Source organism: Camelus bactrianus, chromosome 19 (genome assembly GCF_048773025.1).
Source record: "Camelus bactrianus isolate YW-2024 breed Bactrian camel chromosome 19, ASM4877302v1, whole genome shotgun sequence".
Classification (NCBI taxonomy): domain Eukaryota; kingdom Metazoa; phylum Chordata; class Mammalia; order Artiodactyla; family Camelidae; genus Camelus; species Camelus bactrianus.
This window is the reverse complement of record NC_133557.1, coordinates 24655333-24667483: the sequence shown is the minus strand read 5'-3', so window position 1 is coordinate 24667483 and position 12151 is coordinate 24655333. Positions and strand designations below refer to the sequence as shown.

At 39.2% G+C, this 12151-nt stretch overlaps 1 pseudogene; it reads left to right on the top strand.

Moving 5' to 3' along the window:
- The first annotated feature begins 1589 nt into the window (after positions 1–1589).
- On the top strand, positions 1590–8359 carry LOC123617906 (large ribosomal subunit protein eL39-like; annotated as a pseudogene).
- Positions 8360–12151: the final 3792 nt, after the last annotated feature.

Genomic DNA, 12151 nt, shown 5'->3' with positions numbered 1-12151 from the left:
ACGAGTCCCACTTGAATTCACACAGCATCTGTCCTGATCTCAGCCAGGGGAAGCCTTTCTGGAAATGGACTGATTCAATGCAGGGTCAGTTCTTAGCGGGGAGTATGTGTCCCGCATAGTCATTCATTACACATGCTCAGCACACAGCTGGTGTGTTTTGAAGCTATTCTAATGGCCACCAGAAGCAGGTTCTCCCAGTGTGGTCCCAGTCCAGCAGCATCAACAGCATCTGTAAACTTGTCATGAATGCAGAAATTGGGCCCCAGCCAAGACTTACTGAATCAGAAACTCTGGGGGTGCAGCCAAGCAATCAGCCTCTGCACAAACTCTCCAAGTGATTTTTGCACTTGCCGAGAAACAGTGAAGTTTGAGAACCTCTGGTCTAACATCTGGTTCTCATCGTTATTACACATGACAGAGGGCTGTTAAATTCTAACATCCTGGTAAGAAAGGATGGCATCTTGGACAAAGGTGATAGCAATGGCAGTGATGAGAGGTGTTCAGGTATTTTATATAGTTTAATGTTAGAACCAACGGAAGTCACTGAAAAGCTGGATGGTAAAGCTGGGGAGCTTTAAAAAAAAATCAGTGCTAAACACCCCCCCCCAATCGTAGGCATTGATATGTTTCTTAAAAGCTTACCAGGTATTTTCTAATGTGCAGCCAAGGTTGAGCACCAACTTAGGAGAGCACTTCTCCAAGGTTAATGGGCATGGGGAGCACCTGAGGATCTTGTTAAACTTCAGTAGGTGGGGGCGCAGCCTGCAAGTCTTCATTTCTAACAAGCGCCCACACGACGCAAGTGTTGCTGGCGCTGCTGGCCCCTGGACCACATGTTGAGTCCCTGGTGCAGGACCCCAGCTCCTTCTGAGGCTCATCAACCTGCCAGCACCCCCTTCTCTCATACCACACATCCAATCAGATGATAAGTCCTGTCAGCATTACCTTAAAGATGTGCAGAGTCTGACGACTACCCCTGGGTGACTATGGTAGCGTCCTAACCTCCTAACTGGTATATCCTGACGTCTGTGCTTTCCCAGTAATGACTATTTTCTGTACAGCAGCCAGAGTAACCATCTTAACCCTTGGCTCAGATCATACTCTGTTGTCCTCTGCTCATCCCCTGTTGGTGGTCCCACAGAATCTGCAACAACTCCTCAATCCTATCCTCCTGACCTCAGTTCCTATCACTCTCTCTGTCACATCTCTCTAGCCATGAGGACCTGAATCTCAAGCCCATTCCTACCACAGAGCGTTTGCACATGCTCTCTCTCTCTCCTGAAAGCTCTTCCCCATGTCCACACTGCTCATTCCCCACTTCTTTTGGGTCTCTGCGTGGCAGGGAGGCCTTCCCTGACCATCCTATTTAATTAACACTCACCCTCCTGCCAACCCATATCACTCTTACTTCCCCTGTGATCTCTTATTCAGTAACAGATTATCCCAAAACTTCATGGCTTAAACTGACAATAATAATTTATCATCTCACTTGGTTTCTGTGAGGCCAACAATTCAGTGAGGATAGCTTAGCTCTGTCCACAATGATTGGGACCTCAGCTGAAAGACAGAAGGCTTGAGGACTGAGATGATCTGAATGCCTCTGTTTACATGCTGGCTGTCACCTGGGAGCACAGCTGGGGCTGTCTTCTGGGACCCTCAGCATGGACTTTTCCTGGGCCCTGGACTTCTTCCAATGTGGTGGCTAGATTCTAAGAGTAAGGATCCCAAGAGATAGAAAGAGGGCCAAGCAGAAACTGTATCCTCGGAAACCACAACACATCACTCTCCACCTCTGTCCCAGATAGAGTTGATCTACTTAACTTCATCATTCTGAAGGCAAAAACAGATTTGTGTCCCTCTCCTTCACGCTAATTACAATGCTAATTAACATATATCAGATGGTAGACTTTCAGGGGGAGGGTGTAGCTCAGTGGTGGGGCGTTTGCTTAGCGTGCATGAGGTCCTAGGTTCAATCCCCAAGTACCTCTGTTAAAAAATAAACCTAATTACTTCCTCCCCCCCCAAAAAAAAACCCCAAACAAACAAATAAAAAAATAAAGTATTAAAAAAAAACAAAAAAAGTTTTAAATCTAATATATATTTTTTGAAAGATAGACTTTTAGAGGGAGAGAAGCTGGCAGTTATAAGGGAAAAGAAAGTATTGGCCTCCTTTCTTTATATTTAGAGTGTTTTCTTTAACAAACAAACAAACTTCCTTGCATATTGGTATCAACAAAGACTATGTTTAAATTTGGATGCTGAATTCTTGGTAATTGAAGGGTTTGAGTCATTCTCTCAGGCTTTCATTCGTGTCTATTACGTAGCAGTTTTATGCTAGTCATTGTGACAAGGGCTAGAGGTCCAATAGTAAGGAGACACACTGTCCTTTCAACCCACCGGCGCAGCACAGCATTAGAGTTCAGCTCTCCCTTGTCATTAACTGTAAACATTGTTTTTCAAATCCATCTACCAAGAACCTCCATGGTGGCCTGTTAGCCCCAGCTGAGTGGCTCCAAACTTGGCAGCCCCATTCTCTTCCTCAGGGTACTTGAAATTCTGATAATTCCTCCAGAAGATTCTCTCAGATCTGTCCTCCATCCATGTTACCTATATATTCAGCTTGATGTGACTTGAAATTTCAGAATTTGATTTTATTCTGGGGGGTTTATTTACTTTTTAAATTCAAATTAAATTCTATTCATTATTTGAAAATCGAAATTTTGTAAGAATGTATGGTATCAAAATGAAAGTCTACAAGATGTCCCAGAGAAAGCCACTATTACTACTTTGGTGTATTTTCCATTAGAGTTTTTTAATGTATAAATTAACATATAGTGTTTATTATCTTTTAACTCTTCATACTATTTTTTGACGAGCTTTTTTCTCTAAACAATACATTCTAGATGTGTGCTGTGCAGTACAGTACTATGAACCTCATGTGAGCATTCAAATTTAAATAAATAAATAATCAAAATTAAACCTTTAGTTCCTCAGCTGCATCTGCCACATTTCAAATACAACACGTGGCTAGTGGCTACCATATTGGGCAGACACAGAACATTTCCATCACTACAGAAAGTTCTTTTAGACAGCAGTGCTCTAGATAACTTTCTATGTCCATGTATAGACTTTCTAATTCATTCTTTTTTTTAATCCCATCATTTTTCTTTGTATGAATATACATCAATATACGTAATCATTTCTACGGATGGACATTGAGTATGTTTCCGGTTTCACAGTTGCAAGCAATGCTCATCAAAGTACATCCTCATACCTAAAAACGTGCCTCACTCTGCAGAATAAAGTCCCAGAAGTGAAAATATTCAGTCAAAAGTTGGAAAATTCTATTCAAATTTTCAGTTTTAAAAATAAAACTTCTGTTCTCCAGGAGATAAGACTGAGAGTAGCTGTTCCTACTAGTTAATCTGTCTGATTATGTATCAATATAGGATAGAAGAAAGGGTAAGAAGAAAGGGTGGCCTTGGGTAATTACAGTTTGTTAAGTTGCATCTTAAGTGCAAATTTGGTTTTGAAACCAGTGTAGAAAGTAAAAAACACAGTCAAAAAAAAAAAAAAAAGCCCTAAAAAATCCCTTAAGTTGTGAATAAAGTACAATCTGACTCGGTGCACATTATACCTTCTCTTAATAATCTGACGTAGCCTGTCATTCCTCTATGGCAGGAAGCACTGAATGTTTAATGGGCCAAGAGCCAGATTAAAAAGTGGCTTCACTTTGGGTATCAATTTTCCCATCCATAAAATAGGTAGATTGAAATTCCCAAACACCTTTCCAAACCAAAATGGCCTATGACTCAAAAAAAGTCATACTGGCTAGACAATATGCATTTAGTGACTGCCCATGAGAAACAAAATATAGCACCATAAAAGCTAGATTTATAGAGAAAGTAATTAGTCACTCATTCATAAAATGTTGTTGATGAATCCAGTATTATAACACAGTGTTTCTCAAGCCACTCACTATTTTACAGTATCCAAATAGATTTTGCGTACACCAATTTCCACTTCTGCAGACAGGTTTTCTGAGAAAAAGGAAACAAATGAGTGAACAAATGATTTCTGCCTGGAGGCACATTCAAGAAGGCAGAGCACAGAGGAAGCTGTCCTACACGGCATGGCTGTCCCACTAAGTTAAGGAGACAGATACTGGAGTTCAAAAAGTCTGAGGCAACTGGAAGTTGTTGGGTAGAATTCTAGAGAGAAAGGAACAACAGAGAACAACAGTGCTCTACATGAGGAGTCCTTTTCAGTCTTTGCTGAATGATAAGACATGTGAGCATAGAGTGGAACTCTACAATATTGAGCTAAGAGTGACTGGGGAGCTTTGAACCAAACAATTCTCAGATCTCAGCGCTGGAGATTTTCAAATTCCTACCATTCTGATAGGAGAGCTCTCATTGATCACTCAGGATATTTAGAAAAGACCACAAAATGGCCACTTCTTAATAGTGAGGATATCCTTAGACTGCTCTAGTTCTGTTCTAACAACGCTTATAAACAAGCCTCAAAAGGAGCACATTGAACTACAGGTAACTTAACTGACTGCTAGAGCAAAGTCTAACACCTCTTGATCCAAAAACAATGAAATGCAGATATTCAATAATTTAAAATCACAATGTCCAGTATCTAATAAAAAAATTACTAGACAAGCCAATAAGCAGGAAAATATGACCCATAACCAGGAAAAATATCAGTCAATAGAAACAGACCCAGAATTGAAGAGATGGTGGAATTTGCAGACAAGGGCATTACAACAGCTCTTATAACTCTATTCAGATATTTAAAGGAAAACATGAAAAGTGGGGAGGGAAATGAAAGATTAATAAAAAGAACTAAATGGAAAATTTACTGGATAATATTGACAGAATTTTAGACACTGCAGAAGAAAAGCTTAATGAATGTGAAGACATGACGATAAAAACTATCCAAACTGAGAGACGGAAAAGACAAAGATTAAAAAACATGAACAGAGTCACAGTGACCCACGGGGCAATATCAAGTAGTCTAACGTGTAATTGCAGTCTCAGAATAAGAGGAGAGAAGAGGGGTAGAAAAAATATTTGAGGAAATAAAGGCCAAATTTTTTCAAGGTTGGGGAGATGTATCACTTCACAGAACCAAGAAACTAAATGAACCCAAAGCAAGATAAAAATGTAACCACACCAAGATACATCGTAATCAAATGCCTCAAGCTTTTCTCTGTCATCCTGGTGTGTGTGATTGACTCTGTTTCTTACCATGTCCTCTCACAAGACTTTCAGGATCAAGCATTTCCTGGCCAAGAAAGCAGAATTATGCCATTCCTCAGTGGATCTGGATGAAAATTGGTAATAACATCAGGTACAACTCCAAGAGGAGACATTGGAGAAGAGCCACGCTGAGACTACAAGGATTCACACATGAGCTGGCACACAGATTCTGCCCTGTCAAGGGCACTTGCATGTTACCATTTCACTGAAAACCACCACTATCTGGACAGCTGGATGTGTTTTATTGAGAAAATGATCTTTCTCTTTGTTTCAATGTTTCTGCACCAGTAAGTTGGCTCAGAAATAAATATGTGAGACCTTTTGGTGGGAAAAAAAAAAAAAAAAACAACCAAAAAACAACAAATTCCTGAAAACCAATGACTAAGAGAAAATCATAAAAGTAGCCAGAAAAAAAAAAAAGTTGACTATACAGGAAGAAAGAGAAGAGCTATATTTCTTGTTAGATCTTATGCAAGCCAGACAAAATGGAACATCTTTGCTGAAACTGTCGACCTAGAATTCAGTACCCAGTGAAAATATCTTTCAAAAATGAGTGCAGGAGAAAGATCTTTTTAAACAAACAAAAATGAGAGAATTTGTCATCAGCAGAATGCACTGCAAGAAATGATAAAGAACATTTCTCAGAAGGAAAATTACTTGATAGAAAATTGGATTACACAAAGGAATAAAGAATGCCAAAAGTGATAAGTATATGGATAAATATAAAATACTTCTTTTTTCCTACTTCTGTTTTTAATGTCTTTAAAAGATAATTGAATTACAGCATGGAAACAGAGGGGGAAGGAAATTTTACAATGGAGAAACCTAACAAATGCTACCTCAGACAGGCACTCAAAGTTAACATCAACAGTGTTGATAGTACCTACCCTTGATAAGATGTGATGAGAATGGCTTTACCGCCATGGTCTTCCTCCCACAGACATATAACATTAGACAAATCCCAACTGAGGACATTCTGCAAAATACCTGACCAGTATTCCTCAAAACTGTCAAATAAAAAAACAGGAACAGTCTGAAAACTTACGACAACCAAGAGGAGCCGAAGGAGATATGACAACTAAATATCACGTGACACACTGAAAAGGGGTCCTAGCCCAGAAAAAAAGATATTAGATAAAAACTAAAGGAGCCTCAATAAAGTATCCACTTGAGTTGATGATAATGTATCAATATTGATTCATTAATTGTAACTAATGTACCATGCTAATGTAAGATGTTAATAATAGGGGAAGCTTTACTGTTTAAAACAAAATTGACTATTTAAAGCAAAAATAACTAAGTATTTTAGGGTTTATAACATAAGTGGTAGTAAAATCTATGACAAAGCACAAAAGACGTGGGGGAAATAGAAATATTTTGCTACAAGGTTTTTTACATTATATGTGAAGTATTATAATAGCATTTGATGGTGGACTGTGATAAGTTAAGATGCGTATGATGAGCCCTAGAGTAACCACTAAAAAATAAAAAGTATAGCTAATAATACAGTAGTGGAGGTAAAATGGAATCCTAAAAATTAACTAAGTTAACCCAAGAGAAGGTAGAAAAAAGAAATGAACAGATGAGGCAATAGGAAACAAAGAGCAATACTGTAGACTTAACTCCAATCATATCAAAAATTACTATAAGTGTAAATGACCTAAATATTTCAATTAAAAAGTCAGAGATTATCAGGCTGCATAAAAAGGCAAGGCCCAACTATATCCTGTCTCCAAGAAACCCATTTTAAAAATAAAGATATAGAGATTAGAAATAAAGAACTGAAAGAGAAACACCAAGCTAATACAAAGCAAAATAAAGTGGAGTGGCTATACTAATTGCATACAAAGTAAACTCCAGTATAAGAACTATTATCAGTGATAAAATGGGACATTTCAAAATGAAAATGGGGTCAATTCACGAAAGGACATAATCCTAAATCTGTACATCTTTAATAACACAGAACTGAAAGAACAATACAGGAACATAGTATGGAACTCAAAACAAACAAAAAGATAAATTGACACATGGACTGGGAGTTTATCTGTGAAATAAATTCCTATAAATTGAATTGCTGGGTCAAAGTACATATTGATTTAAAATTTGCTAAATACTGCCAAATGGCTGTCAATGGGAGATGGTCTAGTAAAGGAACAGTTGCTGTTAATAATCTAATAAGAATAATAGCTAAGATATTTTTGGAGTACCTACTATGTGCCAGGCTATAATGATTTATTAACTTTTTACTCTGAGAGAGGCAACTCTGCTTCTCTCCCATTTTATTGAAGACTTCTGGGATAGAGGATTATAAAAGGGACTGTGGATTCAGAGAGGGCAGATATTGCCCGTTATGCTTATCACAAATCCTGGAAATCTTCACTTACATACATTTTAAATTTTTCCTGTAGGACTGGGTAGCTAAAACTGGAGAATAGAGTAGCCAATTCATCTTCCAGGAGTTCCTCTCTCACAGGATTGCTTTGCTTTGCTTTTTCGCTCCAGAGGCTGGAAGCTGCCTTCCAATATGATTTTCCTAGTGGACACTGAGATGTGAATTTCATGTCGTTTTCACACATCATGAAATAATCTTTTGGTTGCTTCTCAACCATTTGGCCAAAATAAAGTGCTTCACCTAAATTGAACACCATATCCCTCTCTTTCAAAGATTTTCCACCACCTTCGCACCCCTACCCTGCCCCCACCCAGCTTAACATGCTTCCTTCTATTGTGAAAAGAAAATTCCATGAATGCAGAAGCCAAGACTCATGAATTTTCTTTTTTTTTTTTCCTCCTCAAGGTGCTTACCTAAGATGAGCTTTGTGATTGGAATGCAAAGGGGCATCCAGTAGACTCCCAATCGCATTAGAGAAGATAAGCAGTTATCAGATGGTTTGACTGATTGAGTGGTTAAGTATTTTCCTGAGGAAGCCACTTTCAACATTGCCTTCTGAGGGGCTTAATGAACTGAATCTAGCCTCCTGAAGTCATGGTTGCTAACTTTTGCTTTTGCTATACTAATTTTTTTTTTCTGATCCATTGCAGCCAACACAGGTTTTGATTTTAAAAATTAAATGGGCTAGAAAATCTCCCAGTTTTTTTGCCTACTAAGGCAATCTCCAAATCACTGAATGTGATCTCCACTGTAATCATGGGGTCATGTTTTCTAAAATGGGGAGATGGGTCAAAATAAGATTATTTTAGGGTTTTCTTCTAAGATGAAATCTTTCTTTTCTGAAAGTAAAATTCCAAGCTGAATTGAGAGCCACTGGCAATACATCCTAAAGTGAAAAACCTTGTGGACTTAAAGAAAAAAAAATTCACAATTGGCCCCATTTTTAACCAACTTTTTTTTTTTTCCCTTTTTGACTAAAGACATTATCAGCATTTGAAAAAAGTCCCTTCACTGAACAAGTTGTAATATTCATTATAATCATAAAAATGACCAGGATTTAAAAAGCCAGCTGCCAAGCCAGTGAGAAAGAGCTTAACAGGACTTCTGGGCAGAGAAGCCCAGGGAGATTTTGAGTCTGCAGTGAGTAACTTGAAGGGAAATCCTGACTCCAATTATCGAGCAAAGACAAAATCCCTTGAATCCTTTCAATACATCCATCTTCTCTGGCCAAATTGTATTCTTTCTCCCTCGCCCCACCCTACCCCTCCAGCATTTCCATAAACAATATGACCATGGGCTGAGCTCCGTGGTCAGCAAATAAAGGCAGAGAGCTAAGTAAATTTGCTTCCTAGCAATTATTTTTGTGAGGTCACGGAGTTAAGCATTAAAAGACCACTACTGCAAGCGAGGGCATTCAGTAACTGTATGATTTGTGCTGCAAAACTGATAAAAGAACCCAGCCACAATTCTACTTTCATACCCGCAGAAATCATTGACCATGGGGTCTTTGTTCCCTAAATTCATCTAAGAGGAATCTTTCACGTGAATGCCTCTGCATTCCAGCTAATCCCCTCCTGCCCTCTGCTTCCCAAAGAAAGTCCATTTGGTCATTTGGTCTGAGTCTCCACCTGCAAATTATCAGGATAATTATGATCTAGGAAAAAAAAAATGAAAGACTGTAAAAGAAAGCCAGAGCAAAAAATACGAAAAAGAAAAAAAAAAAAAAACTCCACCAAGATCTTTAGTATCCGGAGCAGAAATGAGCAAAATTTTTCTTTAAAGAGGCAGAGAGAACATTTTTGGCTTTGAGGCTCATAGGGTTTCTGTGGTGAGACTGCTCAGCTCGGTGTATGGAATGAAAGCTTAATAATGTTGGCAGCTGGGTTCCAATAAAACTTTATGGACACCCCAATTTGAATTTATATAATTCTTCTGTGTTATAAAATTAGTATTCTTTTGATTGGTTCTCAGCCATCTAAAAATGTAAAAATCACTCTTAGCTCATGGGCAGATTTGGTCCAGGGACTGTAGTTTACAAACCCTCGATCTAGAACGATCTGGCCTTAGAAACCTCGGTCGGTCTGAATGATGTGGATCATATCTGAAGGGTCTCACTACAGTTACAGGCAAGTGTGGACGCTTGACAACACAGCTGGACAATGATTTCTGGCCTTTAATATCCTACTCACAATGTAATGAGGAATTCCAGGAATTCAAGCCAGGAAACTGGACTTCATGCCACATACACTGAAATTAGGCTTTTAATTACAAACTAACCCATCCAAATCCTAGGAAACTTAGCATTCTGGTCCAACAGCAGACTGTCACCCAAAGGCCTTCTTATAAGCCATGCTTCTCAACCTTGGCACAACTGACATTTTGGGCCAGGTAATTTTCTGTTGTAGGGGCGGTCATTCTGTGCATCGTAGGATGCTATGCATCCTCTACCCGTAACAAGATGCTGGTTGCACCTCCCAAGTTGTGACAACCAAAAGTGTCTCCAGATATTGCCAAATGCCTCCAGACGAGCAGAGCCATCCCCAGCTGAGAATCACTGATCTAAATCAGCTCTGCCAATAGAACTTGCTGTGATAATGGCAATGTTCTATATCTGGGCTGTCTACTAACAATTTGCTGCTTGTGGGTACTGGGTACTTGCAATTTGCTAGGAAGCTGGAGGAGCTGAACTTTTAAATTTAATTAACTTTAACTACTTTAAAGTTAAATTTAAGTAGCTGCATGTGGCTGGTAGCTACTGTATTGGATGTGCTGTTCTGAATCATAACCACCTCCCGCCTGCTCAGCCCCGCTAGCATATGAGAGGCAGCACAGCTTTATGTTAAGTGCAGGGACTAAAGTCAGACCCCGATTCTGATGTTCCTTCATGTATTCAGTCAACACATATTCACTGAGTATCTGCCACGTGTCTACCACTGTGCCACAGATCCACAGGTGAACAAGACGAATACATTCCCTGTCCTTACAGGGCTTTCATTCTAGTGATGAGGAGAGAACAAAATAGAAATTTAAAAGAAGTGATTGAAAGTCATAATCAGGGATCTCTGCAATAGAGAAAGCTGGTTGGGAGAGGTTCTCTTTTAGATGGGATATTCTGGAGATGGCTCTCCAAGCGATATTTAAATTAAAATTGCAATGTGAATTGCTTAACACAGTACACAGTGGAATAGAACAAAGGCTTAATGAATGTGAGTTGCTCTTCCTCTTAAAAGCCAGCATTCCTTGACCTTTTATGACATTTCCTCCTTGCCAGGAACTCTTCTAATCCTTATAACAGTTTTACATCTATTATCCCCATTTTGCAGGTGAGGAAAACTAAGGCACATTAACTTGTCCAACGTTGCGCATCTAGGATGGGAGAGCAAGGATTAGAACCCACGCAGCCAAAGGGAATCTGTGCCTGCTATGATAGGGAACTTAGCAACTCATTTGAGTTTTCCAGAGCACCCTGGTCCAAAATATACTGGCATCAGTTTTTAAAGAGCCAGGCTTTACAAACTAGAGGTAGGGAAATAATAAGGTGGCTTTCCTGTCCTAGGGAAGAAGGACTTCTGCATTCCTCATCTCTTAATTGAAATCTCCTAGCCACTGAGAACTCTTCTGTAATAAACTGTAACTTGTCTTAGATGTGTGAAATCTCTGGTTTCCAGGCGCTATGAAAAACATTGCCTTTGCTTTATAATTTCTAGTGAAATATGAGGCACTGAGTCAGCTAGGAGACTCTCAGCTGCACATAAGTGAGAAATTTCAACTCACATTTCCCCAGTAATAGCCCTGAAGCCCTGACCATCAGAATGAGGAGGCTACATCTTCTGACAGCATTCACACCAAGGTAGTCCTCAAAAGACAGTCAATTCTCATCATTCCAGAATTACATATTTTAGCCTACTGGCTAACATGTATTTGTAACCCCCAAATCAACACTCCCCATTCTTTCTTGGTCATTTGCAGACATGTGCAGAGCTGGCCAGACACATGCTCTGCCTTCTTAGTCCAGCTCTCATACTATAAACAATGTCCTTTTTTCTATCCATTTAGTGCCCAGGTTTTTCACATCTTTGTGCTTCTTGTTGATTTCACTGTTTAAAATGGTCCCTAAGCACAGGGCTGAAGTGCCGGCTACCGTTCCTAATTCAGGAGGCTGTGATGTGCCTTATAGGGAAAATACACGCCCAAAACCAGTTCCCATTAGCAGTCAGTCCCCTTCCTCCCCTCCCTCCAGCCCCTGGCAACTACTAATCTAATTCTGTCTTTATGGATTTGCCTATTCTGGACATTTCATGTAAACGGACTCATACAGTACGTGGTCCTTTGCGTCTGGCTTCTTTCACTTAGCGTAACATTTTGAAGGTCCATCCATTTGTAGATGAATCAGTACTTCATTCCTTTTTGCTTGCTTTTTTAATCAGTTTCTCCTCCTCCTCCTCCTTCTTCTTTTTTTTTTCTTGCTTTAAATTTATCTTCTTTCTGTACA